Here is a 20105-nt window from a genome sequence, read left to right as displayed (position 1 = left end):
AAATGTGCTGCACATAATCAACTTGTTCACACTACCCTTCGACTGGAAACACAAGTAGCTTTTCAATGCAGTACGAAGTGCACAAGGCCAGAAGTGTACCAGCAGGAAGGGGGGGGATGTATGGCCTTCCTTTAAGGTACTGTCACACTTAGCGATGCACCAGCGATCCCGACCAGCGATATGACGCGGTCAGGATCGCTGGTACATCGCTAAGTGGTCGCTAGTGAGCTGCCACACAGGAAGATCTCACCAGCAACATCGCAGGGGTCGGGGGTCGCTACTTACCTGTCAGACGAGGCGATCCTGACGTCCTCCCGCCCGGCTCCACGCGTCGCCCCAGCAGGAAGCTGACGACGAGAAACGGTCCAGGACGTTCTCGCGCGATCAGCGATAACCAGCGGGGGAGCGGTCGGAGGTAAGTATCACACATAGCGATATTGCTAGCAATATCGCTATAACGTCACAAAAACCAGTGACGTTATAGCGATATTGCTAGCGATATTGCTTAGTGTGACAGGCCTTTTAGTCTTCCTACTACTTTTGAATCCACTTCTGGCTTAGGCTTAAAGGGAATCTGTCAGTAGGATCCACCATCCTAATCCATCCATATGGGCATGTAGGTCATAGGTAGCTGAATAAAATCACACCTTGATATCTGTGATCTGATGTCTTACACCAGAGAAATCCATGTTTTTTAAATATGTATATGAGCTGTTTAGATCTCTGGGTCGGACATAGATCTTCCCCTAGAGATAATTATAAATGAAAGGGGGAATTACCAGTGTGAGACATGTAATGACTGACAGTCCGCTCTCCTGATCTACATGTCTCACACTGGTAACTCTTCCTTTCATTTACAATGAGCTCCGGAGGCAGATTGTCAGGGAGATCTATGTCTAGCCCATAGATCTTAACAGCTCATTTACATATATTAAGAAAATGTTTATTTATCTGGAATAATACATCAGATCGCAGATATCAAGGTGTCATTTTATTCAGCTTCCTCTGAAATATATGCCCATCTAGACGGCTTAGGTGGGTTGATCCTTCTGACAAATTCCCTTTAAAGAGAATCTGTCACCCCAAATTGCATTTTAAACAAGGTATACCATGATATATGGGACTTAAAACCTATATACTTCCAGTTGTACCAGTGCAGCAAACAGTATTAGCAGGGAGGAGCCAAGGAGAAGAACGCGCACGGGTATAGGCAGTGACTATGTGTACACATGCCAGCTGACTTTAGACAGTGCTCACTCTGGGAAGAGAGTGCTGTCAATCAGAATCAGCTTGAGACCCCAACATGCAAAATGAAGGGGAGTATTGTTGCAACAAAATCTGCATATTTAATTCCAGCCTTAACATACATTCACATGTACAAATTTTCTGCTGTGGATTTTCAAATGCACATTTGTTTTTACTTTTATGTAAATTTGCATGATAATCTGCAACAAAATCCTTGTTGCAAGCAACTTTTGATGCAGATTTGCCACAGATTTCACCCTAAGCATTGTAAAGGGTTAAACGAGGAGTAAGGCTCCACAGATTAAATGCCTACTGGAGATTATTCCTATACAGTGAGTACCATACATACAGGTGTTTCTCACAAAATAAGAATATCATCAAAAGTTAATTTATTTCAGTTCTTCAATACAAAAAGTGAATCTCATATATTATATAGAGTCATTACACACAGAGTGATCTATTTCACGTGTTTATTTCTGTTAATGTTGATGATTATGGCTTACAGTCAATGAAAACCCAAAAGTCATAATCTAAGTGAAAGCAATAAACAAAAAACACCTCCAAAGGCTTCCTAAGCGTTTAAAAAGGTCCCTTAGTCTGTTTCAGTAGGCTCCACAATCATGGGGAAGACTGCTGACTTGACAGATGTCCAGAAGGCAGTCATTGATACACTCCACAAGGAGGGTAAGCCACAAAAGGTCATTGCTAAAGAAGCTGGCTGTTCGCAGAGTGCTGCATCCAAGCATATTAATGGAAAGTTGAGTAGAAAGAAAAATTGTGGTAGAAAAAGGTGCACAAGCAACAGGGATAACAGTAGCCTAGAAAGGATTGTTAAGAAAAGGCAATTCATAAATTTGAGGGAGATTGACAAGAAGTGGACTGCTGCTGGAGTCATTGCTTCAAGAGCCACCACACACAGACATATCCAGGGCATGGGCTACAAGTGTTGCATTCCTTGTGTCAAGCCACTCATGACCAATAGACAACGCCAGAAGCGTCTTACCTGGGCCAAGGAGAAAAAGAACTTGACTGTTGCTCAGTGGTCCAAGGTGGTGTTTTCAGATGAAGGTAAATTTTGCATTTCCTTTGGAAATCAAGGTCCCAGAGTCATGAGGAAGAGTGCAGAGGCCACAATCCAAGCTGCTTGAGGTCTAGTGTAAAGTTTCCACAATCATTGATGGTTTGGGGAGCCGTGTCATCTGCTGGTGTAGGTCCACTGTGCTTTATCAAGACCAAAGTCAGAGCAGTCATCTACCATGAGATTTTAGAGCACTTCATGCTTCCCTCTGCCGACAAGCTTTTTGGAGATGGAAATTTCATTCTCCAGCAGGACTTGGCACCTGTCCACACTGCCAAAAGTACCAATACCTGGTTTACAAACAACAGTATCACTGTGCTTGATTGGCCAGCAAACTCACCTGACCTTTACCCCACAGAGAATCTATGGGGTATTGTAAAGAGGAAGATGAGACACCAGATCCCACAATGCAGATGAGCTGAAAGCCGCTATCAAAGCAACCTGGGCTTCCATTACCCCTCAGCAGTGCCACAGGCTGATCGCCTCCATGCCATGCCACATTGATACAGTAATTGATGCCAAAGGAGCCCCGACCAAGTATTGAGTGCATTTACTGAACATACATTTCAGTAGGCCAACATTTCAGATTTTAAAATCATTTTTCAAGCTGGTGTTATAAAGTATTCTAATTTACTGAGATAATGACTTTTGGGTTTTCGTTGGCTGTAAGCTATAATCATCAACATTAAAGGAAATAAACACGGGAAATAGATCACTGTTTGTAATGACTCTACATCAGACCTGGGTAAAGTGAGGCCCGCAGGGCTGTGGGGCTGGAGACAGCTGTGGGGCTGGAAATCAGAGGTCCATGGGCCTCACGATGCCCACCTGGCCGCTCGCTGTTTCCATGTGCCCCATGGCTCTGTGCGGTGCAGCTGACTCCTTTGGTGGAGGGGGGGCCTCCAGCCACTTCCTCCACCAATCAGCATGGTAAACAGCTGACGCGATGAAATGACGTCATCGTGTCAGCTGTTTACTCCAGAGAGTCCGCGCACCGGAGGCAGGGAGAGAAGTACAGCGCCAGGGAACGGGACGAGGTGAGTATGTGGTGGGTTTTTTTTCCTTATGTGTATGGGCTATTTGGATGGGCATGAAGAGGCTATGGGGGTGACAACATGGTGCTGCACACATGGGGTGACAACATGGTGCTGCACATGGGGGTGACATGGTGCTGCACATGGAGCTGCACATGTGGGGGTGACATGGTGATGCACATGGGGGTGACATGGTGCTGCACATGGAGCTGCACATGGGGGATGACATGCTGCACATGGTGTTGCATATGGGGGCGACATGCTGCACATGGGGAGTCTATGGGGGAAACATGCAGTGCATATAGAGAGGCTTTGTGGGTCTCATGCTGCATATGGGGGAGGCTGTGTGGGGCTCATGCAGTGTATATAGGGAGGCTGTGTGAGGCTCATGCAGCATACAGGGTGGCTGTGTGGGGCTCATGCTGCATATGGGGAGGCTGTGTGGGGCTCATGCAGTGTACATAGGGAGGCTGTGTGAGGCTCTCGCAGTGTATATAGGGAAGCTGTGTGGGGCTCATGCAGTATACAGGGAGGCTGTGTGGGGCTCATGCCGCATAAGGGGGAGGCTGCGTGGGGCTCATGTTGCATATGGAGGAGGCTGTGTTGGGCTCATGCAGTGCATATAGAGAGGCTGTGTGAGGCTCATGATGTATATAAGGAGGTTCTGTGGGGGCTAATGCACTATATAGGGAGGCTGTGTGGGGCTCATGCCGCATAAGGGGGAGGCTGTGTGGGGCTCATGTTGCATATGGAGGAGGCTGTGTTGGGCTCATGCAGTGCATATAGAGAGGCTGTGTGAGGCTCATGCTGTATATAAGGAGGTTCTGTGGGGCTCATGCACTATATAGGGAGGCTGTGTGGGGCTCATACGATATACAGAAGGGGCTGTGCTCGGGTTCAAACGATATATAGAGTGATGTCAGCATACGCAACTGCTCAATATACAAATCTGATACAATTAATATTAATAAAATGATCAATAATATAATAATTATAAAATATCAATATTAATATTGAGCAGAATTAATTTTGGCCTATTGGATCGGCCCTCCACAACAGTCACGGTCTCTCATGTGGCCCCTCCGGAAAATTAATTGCCCACCCCTGCTCTATATAGGAGTTTCATGAAGAACTGAACTAAATTAATGTTTTGATGATATTCTAATTTTGTGAGAAGCACTTGTACGTTTGCTAAATCTCATCCACATTGCGGCTACTTTAATACACTGAAGATTTTCTGCGTGCAAATCACAAAATAAGCAGCTATGTGACAACAGATGCTTAGGACTTAAATCACTTTTTGCACCAATTTTTTTTTTCACATTTTTTCTTTTAATTGTTGGATCCAAAAATAAGGAAAAAAGTTAAGAAAAAAAAACTGCCTTAAAAAAGTCCATGTGATACTCCAGGGTTGTACAGTCACATCACATTGAGGACTGATCAGTAAGAGACTGGCGTGGCACCACCATCGATCAGTTATTTGTTCCAGGGGCTTCAGGATGGAAACACTTGAAATGCAGCCGTGCTTTGCACTTCCATCCAATGAGTTGGGGACTGCAGAATGGCTCCTATTGCTTTAATACGAGTCGTTCTGCAGTACCCAGCAGCAGCTGCTACACATCGAATGGAACTGAGCTTTGCATCTAGCGGCCGCTGAAGCTAATCACTTGGGTCCCGAATATTGAACCCTCACCGATCTCATACTAATGACCCATTGTATGGATATTTTGTGAACAGACAACCTCTTTAAGTTGCCCACATACTGGATAAATGCCATCTTGTTGTCTCTTCAGTGAGGTAGAGGACTAGAATCTAGTGATGTGACAAGACTCAGGGAATTTTAGGATTGATACTTCCCATAGGTGATGCTAGAGTTCTAGTCCTCTCTGAACGGAATCTGCATATTTTCCAGAAGAGCAGTGCGGCTTAAAAGTCTCCTCACCTTGGCATGTCACTCTCCTCTAGGAGGAATGTTACCTCTTGGATCTTGTTGGCTGATGATCCAGTATGTAATTGTGGATACATAAAACCACCTTTGTTTACTGTCAAATAATAATAATAATAATAATGAGGATAGTAATATCTTTAACCTCATCCAGATACTTGGATTCCATTTCTGCAATAAAAGTAAAGCTGCAACATTGATAAAAAATAATAAAAAAAAAAAAAGGATTAGTAAAAGAAGGAGCCTGTCAAAATAATCCAGCACATACTGGTAATAAAACAATGCTTCATATTGCCATTTCTCCAAAATGCTCTGTGCAAAGGCTTTTTTTTTACGGCTGGTCTCATGGGATGATGAAAACGTGGGATTGCGCAGAGCCAGGAAACTCTCCCCTCTTCTGGGCTGACTGCCTGAATTCCTCAAAAATTCACAAGCCAGAATGACTGATCCAGCCACTATATAGAATATGCATTTTTAAAGCCTCCTTGCCAAGTTAGTCAAAAGAACTGAAAACATGTAGCAGCAGCTCTCCATTTGCACTGTATTGTGTTACCGCATTTCCAGCACTATTCTGTAACCCTCTAGGCTCATTTTTCTCTACTTTGGTGCAACCCTGGACCGAGCGCACCCAGAGACTAACCTGCTCCTTAACCCACCTGCTGTCAAATATTAAGCCTGCTGTGATCCCTGTCGGCCTCAAGCTGGGAGGCCACTTATCTTTGGAATTCTGTTTTTAGCTAGATAAACAAAATTACAAAATTAATTGCCACATTATCATGTCAATTTACAATTCTAATAGTTTTTCTACGAAATTTACATTATGCCTTTGGGCTCAGTAACTACTAGACCTGTTCATGCGATAGGTGTATCGGAAGCAGCAACACTAACAAATTGGCACTGTCCGGCCATAATGTCGTCGACACTCCTATAAGCACTGTTCACACTAGGATTGTGGCTTCTCTTCATAATGGTACGAGCTGCAATCCATTTTTATAAAGGATTTCTTGTTTTTATGCATTTAAAGAGAATTTATCAGCAGGTTTTCGCTAATTAATCTGACAGCAACAATGTAGAGCAAATAAGTGTTTTATCAGCAGGAGATTATCACTGCAGGACTAGGTGTCACCTGCAGAGCAGTCAGGATACTCAGCGTAACCCCGCCTCCACCACTGATTGGCAGCTTGCTGGCAAGCTACACAGATAGCTGCCAATCAGTGGTGTGGACGGGGTTATAAACAGCTCAGCATTTGAGCTCTGCTACATCTACAGCAGAGAAAACCGTGATTTTATCAAAACTGTACCAAGTATCCCAGTGAGTGACACACAACTGGAATAAGGCTTTCTCCCTTACATCATGCAGCTCTCAGATTGCAAGCAAAAACCTGCTGACAGATTCCCTTTAAGGGTTTCTGTCAATGGCTCATTATTAGTCTTTTTTGTAATCAATTTGTAATCTGAATCTGTATCTTTTGCAGATTTTATATTGATTACATGTGTTCACTGCGATTTCTGTCATACATATTTTCATGCTGTCTGTTGATTCGAGATTTCATGCTTTGTTTCAAAATGCAGGTGCCAAAGCGATCAGCTGATCAACCCAGGTAGCTCTTCTGGCAGACCTGGGAAGCAACAAATTTTGCCAGGGGACACTACCAATTGGATAAACAGTCACTTAAAAAAATGCAAGTGATCTTTACATTACATAATTTATTTAGCTTGGAACTTTTGCAAAATTGATACAAATCCTTCAGAACTGTTCCTTTTAATCACAGCGCTCTCTGCTCTCCTCTCCCTTCCCTTCTTTCAGTGTTAGAGCAGTCAGGGAGGGAATATTGTGTACAGATTTCCACACCAAGGAGAGGGAGGAAAGTATCTCAGAGAGGGCAGAGAAAACAAACCATATGAAAAGGAGGAAAGCACATTGAGAGGAAATAACTGGAAAGAAGAAACTATGCTGATATATGTGTTAATGAAGGACACAAGTACCCTGGATACACACACACCTCACATCCAGCTTTTATTATTGAAACACTCGCACAAAACACAAACTTGAGCCAGGCAACAAACTACTGAAGACAAACTTAGTTGTTACCTGTAAGTTAATAAAACCGCATTAATGTATGTAAAAAAAAAAATCACAACACTGAATAAATTGTACGTTCCATCTCCTTTAAAAGACTTCTCAGCTCTTTGTCAATACATATAAAAATATAGTCAAAGCTTTGATAAAGATCTGTTTCTAGATCGAAACGCGTCGCTTGCACTCCCTACAGCACCATTTTTATGGAGTTTTTACCGCAAGATTATATTTTTGATATGTATTAATAAAGAATTGAGAAATCTTTTAAAGGAGCTAGGACATACAATTTATTCAGTCTTTGGATTCACCTCGGCCCTTCAAGACGGAGTTTCGTGCACCTGAGGGTCTAGTTGGTGAGATGGCTGTGGGTTTTTTAACCAATTTTTTATTTTCTAAAAAAAAAATCACGTTAAATGTTTCCATAGCCTTTAAGTCTGTCATCGCAAGAGCCACTGGCACTCATTCCTATCATAATTTATGCCATTTTTGTGGCATAAGTTAGAATTCATTTATCAGGCGTGCTCAGCCACACCCCTCCTGGCTGGGCTCTGCCTACTTTTCCCAAAAGTTGAGGGAGATGACCAAGACCGGTGTAAAACACATCAAAAGTCACACAATTTGTGTGCAACTATGAAATTGTGCAAAAAAAAATTGCAACTGTTCAAACAGTTTTTCTGCCAGAAAATTGCAACAGACTGAAGAGTCGACACCTTATAGCACAAATTATGTTGTAAAATTAAAGGGATTGCCCAAGGTTGGACAGAAATCAGGAGAAGGCAGGTGATGCCAAAAGTAGCATTACTTGATGATGTGTAGCCACTTCAGATTGCTCTACTTTCTTCTCAGCGCTGCATCGGTGATGTTTCACGCTGACTTTAGCAGTCTTGTTGAGTCTACCACGGAGCCAAGTGATTGGTTGGACAGGCTCGGACTGGCCCACGGGGGAACAGGAGAATCCTCCGGTAGGCCCCTGTGAAGGACGTCTAATGAGTAGTGCTATTACACTTGAGTCACAATTTGCATAAAAAGGTATAATTTAATCATTTAAGCTAATATTACATAAAAGGCAAGTTAATTTGTGTACTAGGGTCAGGTTATTTTTGCATGTAACCTGAACAGTGGGCACCAAGAATCAATGTTACTGGCGGGCCTTTGCCAAACCTGTTCGAAACTGGTAATAGATGGCCAAAGACCAGAGAGTGATTACAATCTTTTGCCCAATCATGGCCAACCCCTTTATGTTCCACTTTCCCATTAGCTTCTATAGGAGCATGGAAGGTTAGAATCTGATACGAGAGCATCTCTCCGGAAGAAGTGACACGTCAGTTCATCCACTGCGGGGTAAAGCTCGTTGCTGGGGGTCTCGCAGTAGACGACGTGAAGATAAATATATTTCCAAAAAAGGAATAGAACGAATCGGACCCCCATTAAGCATCCTTTACTACAGAAACGCTCTGTGGTATGTATCATTAACGGCTTTATAGAAAAAAATTATTGAAAAATCTGCAAGACCCGGTCCGCTAAGCACCGAACAATTCCCGTGACCCGGCAGAGTGTTTTTGTCCTGCAGATGGATGGAATGCCCTTCCTTGTTGATTCAGACTTTGTGGTGCCTTGAGATGCCAGTAAAGTCATTGTTTGCCTGCCAGAAGAAAGTGAAATGCTTGCACAATGCTTGCAATGTGAAAGAATAGACATGTACCTGTGAAAAAAACAAAACGGCAAAGTTTACACAGAACCGCAAGTGTTAGAGGGGACAGCAGAGCCTGTGAAGTCCTCAGCTCTAGTAAGTCATGGAAGAATGGTGGATCCGAGTCCCCCGTGGAGGTTTTGCATCAATGGAGCAAAAAAAAAAAAAGGGTAGGGGCAGATTTACGGCTGCTCTACATATAAAATAGAAAGGAACGGGCGACAGCAGGAGTCAAATGATTTTAGCTGCCACATTTTAGACATGATTTGGTGGAGCCAGTGATAAATGTAGAAAACAAACCTTCCGTTTCCTTGTTAATGTCATTTGCACATGAGGGATACTTTATAAAGTTACGAAGAAGAATAGACCTTGTGATGAATTACTGGATATCTAGTACTCAGCCTAAAAAAAAAATGGACGTGGAAACAGATCATCAACGAGACTTTAGCTACTTTCCTGGTCGGCAGTCAAAAGCCGTAAAAGCCGCTTTTAGCAAAGTATTAAACTCAGGAGAGAGAAAAAAAATTACATAATGGAATTTGGATATTTTTAGCTCCTTTTTCAGACAGATATTATTCTTTATATTCTGAATGATGTATTTGGGAAGGAGCGACACAGCTGAGATGGCAACACATATAGGCCATAGGGAAACCGATGGCTACGCATGTGTGCGAATGGGACAATCATTTTCTTTTTTTTAGTATTGCTTCCGGGTGAAAATCTCTCTGTAAGGCTACATTCACACATCCATGTGACATGTTCTAGAGTTGTCCGCATTGATATATCAATAGTGCACCGACCCAGAGACGTTAATTGGTCCATACACACAGCAGTTTAATGAATGGCTCTGTGTGACTCAGAGCACACCGTATTCTCATCCATTGCACCATTAAAGATTGTGGGGATCAGTGAGACACAGATGACACCCAGAAGACAGAGCTCCCCCAAGTTTGATCAGATTTTTAAAAGATCCATTCGTAAGAGCCAAAGGCATAATGCTAATTATGCAAAATTGTCTCTTCAGAGAGGAAGAGGACTAGAACTCTAGTGCCACCTATTGGAAGTAGCAATCCTAAAAGTCAATGTTGACCCTTTAACGAGCCTAGTTACATGACTTCGGATAAAAGCCAAACCAGAATCTCCATTTGCAGACACTGTGTTTCGGGGTACTGCCCCTCATCAGTGCAAAGTGGGAGATCTGGTTTGGCTGTGAGAGAGGCATCTGACCGATATCCAAGAAGGCATAATGGTCACAGTAGCAGAGGGTGTGACCGGGCCTGTGAGAGAGCGAACCCACCGACTCTCTGCATTGCAATACATGCCACTGGCCAATCAGACACCGGCAGCTGACATTGGCTTGCCCATCATGGGTGCCACATGGCAGTGACTCCTGCGCTGGCTATAGAAGAAGGCACCAGGAGTCGTGGAAGTGGATGAAGGTGAGAAGAACTGGCTTTTTTGGGGGAGGGGTGGGGTTATTTTAAAATGTGTTGGAATGGACAGGGGAACATTATTACTGGAAATGGCTCAGGATGAGGGATATTATTATAGGAATGGTCCAAGATGGAGGACATTACTACAGCAAGGTGACTGGATGGGGAACATTATTACAGGAAGGCGACAGGATGGGAGATATTATTGTAGGAAGGGTCCAAGATGGAGGACATTATTACAAGAAGCCGCTAGGATGGGGGATATTATTACAAGGCGCCAGGATGGGGGATATTTTTACAAGAAGGAGACAGGATGGGGGACATATCTCTCAGTAAAGCCTGCATTTATGGGTAGGTAGGAACCTGCTGTAATTAAAATCATCACATGTTGAAGGGCGGAGTGCTCGGTCAGTAAGCTAACATACAAATAACAAAAGACTGACTGGCACTTCCAAGCTAGTCTGAATAGATGCATACCAAGAGGAGCTACCCCATATACAATATACAAAAAAGGTTGCACTCTATTGTGCTAAAGCATGTCAATGTGGAATATATGAAATATGAATAGCAATACTGCTTCTGAATATTAGGAAAGACACGAGACGCTTTGCACATAATTTGGCCAATTCATGTCTGCTTATCAACCAACGTCAAGGTGATCTCAAAAACTGATAGGTCCCTACATATCAATGTTAATACCTCTCTTAGGCTGATGCCTGAATTCAGACATCAGCCTAAGAGAGGTATTCACATTGATACATAGGGACCAATCAGTTTTTGAGACCACCTTGACGCTGGTTTATTAACATAAATAGACATAAATTGGCCAAATTATGTGCAAAGCGTCTCATGTCTTTCCTAATATTCAGAAGCAGTATTGCTATTCATATTTCATACATTTCACATTGACATGGTTTAGCACAATAGAGCACAACCTTTTTTGTATATTGTAAATGCCGATGGCGGCTCCTAGTATGCACCTATTCACACTAGCTTGGATGTGCCAGTCAGTTGTTTGTTATTAGGATGGGGTACATTATTACAGGAAGGCGCCAGGATGGGGGACATTATTACAGGAAGGCGCCAAGAAGGAAAATGCCTTTCAAGACTCTTCAGGGGTGTGTCTTTAGACTGCTCTTTTCGGGCAGTGCTAGGAGGAAAATGAAGAGCAGCCTAAAGACACATCCCCCGAGATTCCTGTGAGCGCTAAATACAGTGGGTATGGAAAGTATTCAGACCCCTTTAAATTTTTCACTCTTTGTTTCATTGCAGCCATTTGGTAAATTAAAAAAAGTTAAATTTTTTTCTCATTAATTTACACTCTGCACCCCATCTTGACTGGAAAAAAAACAGAAATGTAGACATTTTTGCAAATTTATTAAAAAAGAAAAATTTAAATATCACATGATAAGTAATCAGACCCTTTGCTCAGTATTGAGTAGAAGCATCCTTTTGAGCTAGTACAGCCATGAGTCTTCTTGGGAATGATGCAACAAGTTTTTACATTTGGAATTGAGGATCCTCTGCTATTCTTCCTTGCAGATCATCTCCAGTTCCATCAGGTTGGATGGTGAACGTTGGTGGACAGTCATTTTCAGGTCTCTCCAGAGATGCTCAATTGGGTTTAGGTCAGGGCTCTGGCTGGGCCAGTCAAGAATGATCACAGAGTTGTTCTCAAGCCACTCCTTTGTTATTTTAGCTGTGTGCTTGGGGTCATTGTCTTGTTGGAAGGTGAACCTGTGAGGTTCCTTGGAAGCAGTGAAGAGCCGGAGGCAGAGAAGGGGTTAACAGGATTTACTACAACAGGTTATTGTCATACAAGGAATACTCCGCACAGGGAGATGAAATCAACAGTGGAATAACAAGGGAACACTGAGTGCAACAACAGGATTTGAACAAAAACACAATATTTGGGAAAAAGGTCGACGAAAAAGATAACTTATCGCTTGCAGTTCTTTGTTGGGGAGATGCTGGAATATCTCCCGACCGTGACAATGTATCCGGGCTCGCTTGGCTTGAGTGTGTTGGAACGTAGAAACAGTCTCTTTTGATGATTCCTCTGGAATGGTGCAGAACACGAATAGCATGCATGCTCGCAGGCCGCGGCAGTGTGTGAACCTCTGAAGTAGTCGCCAGGAACAGAGCCAGTAAGATTATCTTTCACGGAGAGCGGGAAGGAGCCATCCAGTAAAGGAAGGTCTGGGGACAGCTCAGTAAGGACACAGTCAGTTGACAAGTCAAACCGCTGGGGGATGGATGATGAGGAGTTAGCAGTCGGAGCAGTGGGAAGGGAGTCAACCTTCTTCTTGTTCTCCTGTCGCCTTCCCGCGCACAGCCCCTTTTATCTCCCCCACGCCCCCTGCTGTCCAGTGCAAAGGTCCTCCCCACTCAGAAGAATCATCCCCCAGCAACAGTGGTGACAGTCCCGATAGTTCCGGCCCCAAAGTGTACCGGCAACCGCTGACTTTGTCCTGGTTCATCTTCTTACAAACCTTCGGCCAAGTCTAAGGTCCAGAGTACTTTGGAAGTGGTTTTCATCCAGGATATCTCTGTACTTGGCCGCATTCATGTTTCCTTCAATTGCAACCAGTCATCCTGTCCCTGCAGCTGAAAATCACCTCCATAGCATGATGCTGCCACCACCATGTTTCACTGTAAGGATTGCATTGGGCAGGTGATGAGCAGTGCCTGGTTTTCGCCCCACATACCGCTTAGAATTATCACCAAAAAGTTCTATATTCGTCTCATCAGACCAGAGAATCTTATGTCTCAGTCTGGGAGTCCTTCATGTGTTTTTTTTAGAAAACTCTATGCAGGCCTTTCATATGTCTGGCACTGAGGAGAGGCTTCTATGGCAGAGTGGCCCGGACAAAAGCCCGGTGGTGGGCTGCAGTGATAGCTGACTTTGTAGAACTTTCTCCCATCTCCCTACTGCATCTGTGGAGCTCAGCCACAGTGTTCTTGGGGTTCTTCTTTACCTCTCTCACCAAGACTCTTCTCCAATGACAGCTCAGTTTGGCTAGACGGCCAGGTTTAGGAAGACTTCTAGTGGTCCCAAACTTCTTCCATTTACGGATTATGGAGGCCACTGTGCTGTTAGGAACCTTGAGTACTGCAGAAATTCTTTAGAAACCTTGGCCATATCTGTGCCTTGCCACAATTCTGTCTCTGAGCTCCTTGGCCAGTTCCTTTGACCTCATGATTCTCATTTGGTCTGCCATGCACTGTGAGCTTTGAGGTCTTATATAGACAGGTGTGTGCCTCTACAAATCACGGCCTATCAGTTTCATTAAACACAGTTGGACTCCAATAAGGGAGTAGAACCATCTCAAGGAGGATCACAAGTAAATGAACAGCATGTGACTTAAATATGAGTGTCTGAGCAAAGGGTCTGAATACTTATGACCATGTGATATTTCAGTTTTTCTTTTATAATAAATTTGCAAAGATTTCTACATTTCTGGTTTTTTTCAGTCAAGATGGAGTGCAGAATGTACATTAATGAGAAAAAAAATGAACGTTTTTGAATTTACCAAATGGCTGCAATGAAACAAAGAGTGACAAATGTAAAGGGATCTGAATATTTTCCATACCCACTGTACATAGGATCATATCTCTGGAACCATATGGTGGATTTAAAAGATAAGAAAAAAATGGAATACTCATGGGAGAAGCGGGAATAAAATAAGAGCCAAAACTTTCCCCTTTTTTTGCATGGTAACGTACTCTTTAACACTGGCATATGAAAAGCCAGTCTTAGCGTAAGCTCACCTTTGTTTTTCACTCCCATAGACAAACTGAAATGGACAGTATCGTTGTCATCTTAAAGGGATTCTGCAGCAGATTGGGCAATGTACAAGTAGAAGATATAGAACTGTACCCTGAAGTAATATTATTACAGGATGATTTTAACCATTATCTCGTACTTGCCACTTGCCACGTTAACGGCTGGTATTTATTAAACTCACCATAAATTCACTACAGAGAAAAAACTTCAGAAAAAAGTAGTTTCTAATTACCAGAACGAGAAATACAGCAGATATCAAAGGAAAGAAATATATCGGCGTACATCACAAACAAAGCAGAGCTTTATTACAGAGAAAGCAGCTTTCCCTGTCCTTAGTTAACCTTATTATTGCAATGTACTGTGGAGGAAAATCATTTCTAAGGTGTGTTTTGCTGTGAGAAATAATACTTGTCAGTATAATTTCTCTTTATATAACCAAAACACCAATTAATCGCATATTTTGTAGAATTGGGCATGATGTGGTTAAGGGAGAATGAAAAAATCATTGCCAATACATAATATGCACATAGTACCAAATGACATAATCCTGGGATGTAACACCATTATACCATTCAAAACAAAGGGACAAACTCTGCCTGTGCTTATAGTCGCTGGGCATCCCAGCAAAGGGGTTCCTCACAGATCATACACTTACCACCCATCTTGTGGATATGGGATACATTTTAATTGGGAGTCATCCCCTTTAAAGAGTAGCTAGTGTTTTAATTTTTATTTCATCAATCAATAGTACACATGAAAATAAGCAACTTTGTAATACAGTGCCTACAAGTAGTATTCAACCCCCTGCAGATTTAGCAGGTTTGATAAGATGCAAATAAGTTAGAGCCTTCAAACTTCACACAAGAGCAGGATTTATTAACAGATGCATAAATCTTACAAACCAAAAAGTTATGTTGCTCAGTTAAATTTTAATAAATTTTAAACATACAAGTGTGGGTCAATTATTATTCAACCCCTAGGTTTAATATTTTGTGGAATAACCCTTGTTTGCAATTACAGCTAATAATCGTCTTTTATAAGACCTGATCAGGCCGGCACAGGTCTCTGGAGTTATCTTGGCCCACTCCTCCATGCAGATCTTCTCCAAGTTATCTAGGTTCTTTGGGTGTCTCATGTGGACTTTAATCTTGAGCTCCCTCCACAAGTTTTCAATTGGGTTAAGGTCAGGAGACTGACTAGGCCACTCCAACCTTGATTTTTTGCCTCTTGAACCAGGCCTTGGTTTTCTTGGCTGTGTGCTTTGGGTCGTTGTCTTGTTGGAAGATGAAATGACGACCCATCTTAAGATTCTTGATGGAGGAGCGGAGGTTCTTGGCCAAAATCTCCAGGTAGGCCGTGCTATCGATCTTCCCATGGATGCGGACCAGATGGCCAGGCCCCTTGGCTGAGAAACAGCCCCACAGCATGATGCTGCCACCACCATGCTTGACTGTAGGGATGGTATTCTTGGGGTCGTATGCAGTGCCATCCAGTCTCCAAACGTCACGTGTGTGGTTGGCACCAAAGATCTCGATCTTGGTCTCATCAGACCAGAGAACCTTGAACCAGTCTGTCTCAGAGTCCTCCAAGTGATCATGAGCAAACTGTAGACGAGCCTTGACATGACGCTTTGAAAGTAAAGGTACCTTACGGGCTCGTCTGGAACGGAGACCATTGCAGTGGAGTACGTTACTTATGGTATTGACTGAAACCAATGTCCCCACTGCCATGAGATCTTCCCGGAGCTCCTTCCTTGTTGTCCTTGGGTTAGCCTTGACTCTTCGGACAAGCCTGGCCTCGGCACGGGAGGAAACTTTCAAAGGCTGTCCAGGCCGTGGAAGGCTAACAGTAGTTCCATAAGCCTTCCACTTCCGGATGATGCTCCCAACAGTGGAGACAGGTAGGCCCAACTCCTTGGAAAGGGTTTTGTACCCCTTGCCAGCCTTGTGACCCTCCACGATCTGGTCTCTGATGGCCTTGGAATGCTCCTTTGTCTTTCCCATGTTGACCATGTATGAGTGCTGTTCACAAGTTTGGGGAGGGTCTTAAATAGTCAGAAAAGGCTGGAAAAAGAGATAATTAATCAAAACATGTGAAGCTCATTGTTCTTTGTGCCTGAAATACTTCTTAATACTTTAGGGGAACCAAACAGAATTCTGGTGGTTTGAGGGGTTGAATAACAAATGACCCTCTGAATAAACTTTTCACAATTTAAAAAAAAATTAAACAAAGAAATAACATTCTTTTTTGCTGCAGTGCATTTCACACTTCCAGGCTGATCTACAGTCCAAATGTCACAATGCCAAGTTAATTCCGAATGTGTAAACCTGCTAAATTTGCAGGGGGTTGAATACTACTTGTAGGCACTGTATATGTTATCAGAGCAATCTGCTTCTTTTACCTCCTGAGGCAGAGCCCCCTGAGGAAGCCAATGCGAAACGCGCGTTGGAGCTTTGTGGCGTGTGATCCAATACATCTCACAATGGGTAAGAACCTGTAGGGCATGGGGTGGTCATACTTGGTTGGGGCGGGACTTGTTCTAGATACTTTCACTGCTAAATACTATTTACCGTCCCACTGCCTCAGATTGTCCCTCAGGATTTAAGTTGCACTATATCATGTAACTACCTGATGTAATAGGAATGTACATACCGCCATCTACCTGATCTCATTTGTATAATGTATATTTTACTGCTTTCAATATGTGTTATATTTATGGTTTTGTAATTAACTTATACCTTTTTACATTACTCTCTGGACGCATTGCTCCAAATTTTCTTCTCTTGTATTTCTTTCTCCTCCTAGACTGATCTTTCACCCTCTAATCATGGGTAAGATCCGTATTCAGTGAATAAAGACTTTCCCATTAACGAGATAGGAGGTGACAGTTGGTGCTTATAAAATTCTATGAAGAAGGGAGGAGCTAGAGGACGACACAGACATTCTGCAGAAACTACAAATACAATTCTCCATAGAACTTTATCAGCACCAGCTGTCACCCTCCTTCAGCTCAGTAGTGGGGAAATCTGTCTTTATTGAATACATAAAATACTCAATTCATGGGTAAACTAAGAATGAAAAATCAGTCCTGGAGGAAAAAAAAAACAGATTCCTCTGTCAAAGATATATTACAAAGTTTCATATTTTTACTTGTATTATTATTTTATCAAAATAAATAAAGTCACTTTTTGAGTTTCTGGAACAAAAAATCATGTGAGGACTGATTTTTACCTTTGATCTGTCACCTGGTTTGAGCTGCCATTGATTGGGGGCACGTCTATGGCTCCAGCAATTTATCAATTACTACCAATGACTGGGGGAAAAAAAAGGCAACACACACCAGATATTTATCTCTGTTTTTCGCACCATGAAAAAAAAAGCCAAAGTCTACCAGTGAGGATTATAATAAGTGCACTATAGCTTATCCATGGGTTTATACATATTGTTCCATCCAGACTGACATCCCAATTACTAGTATAAATTGTGCTTTTACACACGGAGACATTTTGCTAGAAATATTTTAGGCTTTTTTTTTTTTTTTTTTACCCCTATGAAATTTGTTCTATTACATCCTACATTTTTATTCTTGGAAAGTGCCATAAATCTGTGCTGTCAATGCCTGGGGAAAACATGCTTCTTCCCTTTCTTAATGAGTAGGATACGTCTCTGGAAACCTGAATCCAGGAGACAACCTATAATAAGTAAAACTTAATAGCGCTACCTTTCAGGACTTCGAAAACAAAAAGAAAAAAGTTACTTTTTGTTTCAGGCTTTTTCACCATGAAAAATACTCCTTTTATGTCCATTTATTTCTGAAAAACATTTAGGAATCTCCAAACTACAGGTGAAGCAGAAGACCAGCGTGGGTGATATCCATAAAAAAAACTTTTATTCCATTTTCATTAAAAAGCACATAAGTCCAAAATCCATCATTATATCCGGAGACACAAAAACGGGTAATTCTTACCAGTGACAGTCACAGGCTTAAAGTGCATTTAAAATCATACTCTTTTCAGCGGTCGTGCCGCCTTAATCATGGTGTTCTGTGGCAAATGCCAAGCATTCTGCACGTGTTGGGCTGTGAGCACAATCCCCACAATCCCTATCTGTGGACATCAGGCACTCAGACCATCCTCATGGAGTCGGTTTCTAACCGTTTGTGCAGACACATGCACATTTGTGGCATGCTGGAGGTCATTTTGTAGGGCTCTGGCAGTGCTCCTCCTGTTCCTCCTTGCACAAAGGCGGAGGTAGCTTTCCTGCTGCTGGGTTGTTGCCCTCCTACGGCCCCCTCCACATCTCCTGGTAGCTCCTCCAGCCTCTGGACACTACGCTGACAGACACAGCAAACCTTCTTGCCACAGCTCGCATTGATGTGCCATCCTGGATGAGCTGCATTACCTGAGCCACTTGTGTGGTCTGTAGAGTCCGTCTCATGCTACCACGAGTGTGAAAGCACAACTAACATTCAAAAGTGACCAAAACATCAGCCAGAAAGCATTGGTACTGAAATGTGGTCTGTGGTCCCCACCTGCAAAACCATCCCTTTGAGGGTGTCTTGATAATTGCCAAGAATTTCCATCTGTTGTCTATTCCATTTGCACAAAAGCATGTGAAATTGATTGTCAATCAGTGTTGCTTCCTAAGTGGACAGTTTGATTTCACAGAAGTTTGATTTACTTGGAGTTATATTCTGTTGTTTAAGTGTTCCCTTTATTTTTTTGAGCAGTGTATATAGCAAGCGACAATCATGATACAGAAAGTCAAACAGTGCTTGTTCAGAACATCTATATTAATTTGTGCACCGCCAATCTTGGCAATCCTGATTTTGCTTGTTGCAACTTCGGCCATACGTATGGTAATGCTTGAATTGTTTGTTTAGGATTAGAAAAATAAGACTGCTTTCTTTTGTAAAGAGCATCTGGTATTGCAACTCGGCTCTGTCGAAGTGAATAAGCTGAGGTGCAATACCACACAATGCCCATTGTCAGGGGTGGCACTGTTTCTGAAAAAAAAAAAGAAAAAATAAACAGTCATGTTTTACTAACCCTGGACAACCCATTTATACTGTGAGAACTAACTGTACTACTCTAAGCTTTTGTATGAGACTTCAGACATACGGTCGGACTCCATACACTTCTGTTACTAGACACTATAGAAACAAGTGCTATCTGTTTAGAGTCAAGGGGGCGCTTCTGGTCTCTACTGGAGTCCTACAAGTCCGGCATTACAATCCGGCACAAGTGGTTTGCGGAGCAAGTGAAGTGTGGTGTACCGCTCACAGCTTCAGGAGCAGGATTGTAATGCTAGCACTACCTGACCCCCGAAAATACCGCCTTCCCCCTCAACTTCTTTCAGGTATTGCATGCTAATTTACAAAGTTTTTTCTTTTTTTCTTTACGCTTTAAAAAGGCCTTATTTTAGAGACTTACTACTTTAGAAAGCTATTATTTTCCTGTCCAACACAAAGGCAGCGTCAAGAACAACATACTTGTTGACAGGTTCCCTTTAAGTACAGGGTCATACCTGATCTTGAACCTGCTTTATAACGGGGGCTTTTTAATCCCTAACTTCTAACCAGAGTCCGGCCAGCATCACATCTCCGACTTTCACAGTACGAGTACAGACCGCAATCTTTGGATAGGCTGTGGGTTTCCTGACACAGACTCAACAGCTTCATCTATGCCAATGAGGTTAGTGAGTTTGGATCAGGAGACCCACATATTGTCTGGACATCATGGTCCATTCTGGGTCTGTGGATTTTGGAATAATGAACCTGGTCTTAAGGAGTTTATTCAAGGCAATTTTGTTTT

The 20105-nt window shown here is 42.7% G+C and overlaps 1 protein-coding gene across 5 annotated transcripts in view; it reads right to left on the bottom strand.

Moving 5' to 3' along the window:
- The window catches only part of NEK6 (NIMA related kinase 6), a 247120-nt gene that overhangs the window by 171024 nt on the left and 55991 nt on the right, over positions 1-20105 (bottom strand). Inside the window, exon 3 of one of the 5 annotated variants that reach the window (XM_073590703.1) lies at positions 17524-17605. The exons of the other annotated variants lie outside the window; for them this stretch is intronic. The gene's annotated coding sequence lies outside the window, so the exon portion shown is untranslated. The remainder of the gene's footprint in view (positions 1-17523; positions 17606-20105) is intronic. 5 annotated transcript variants of the gene reach the window in all.

The sequence above is a fragment of the Dendrobates tinctorius genome, unplaced genomic scaffold (assembly GCF_039654945.1).
Source record: "Dendrobates tinctorius isolate UK_male_01 unplaced genomic scaffold, ASM3965494v1 ptg000120l, whole genome shotgun sequence".
NCBI classification, from domain to species: domain Eukaryota; kingdom Metazoa; phylum Chordata; class Amphibia; order Anura; family Dendrobatidae; genus Dendrobates; species Dendrobates tinctorius.
Note: the sequence above shows the minus strand (reverse complement) of the source record. Positions and strands in the feature narration are given on the sequence as shown.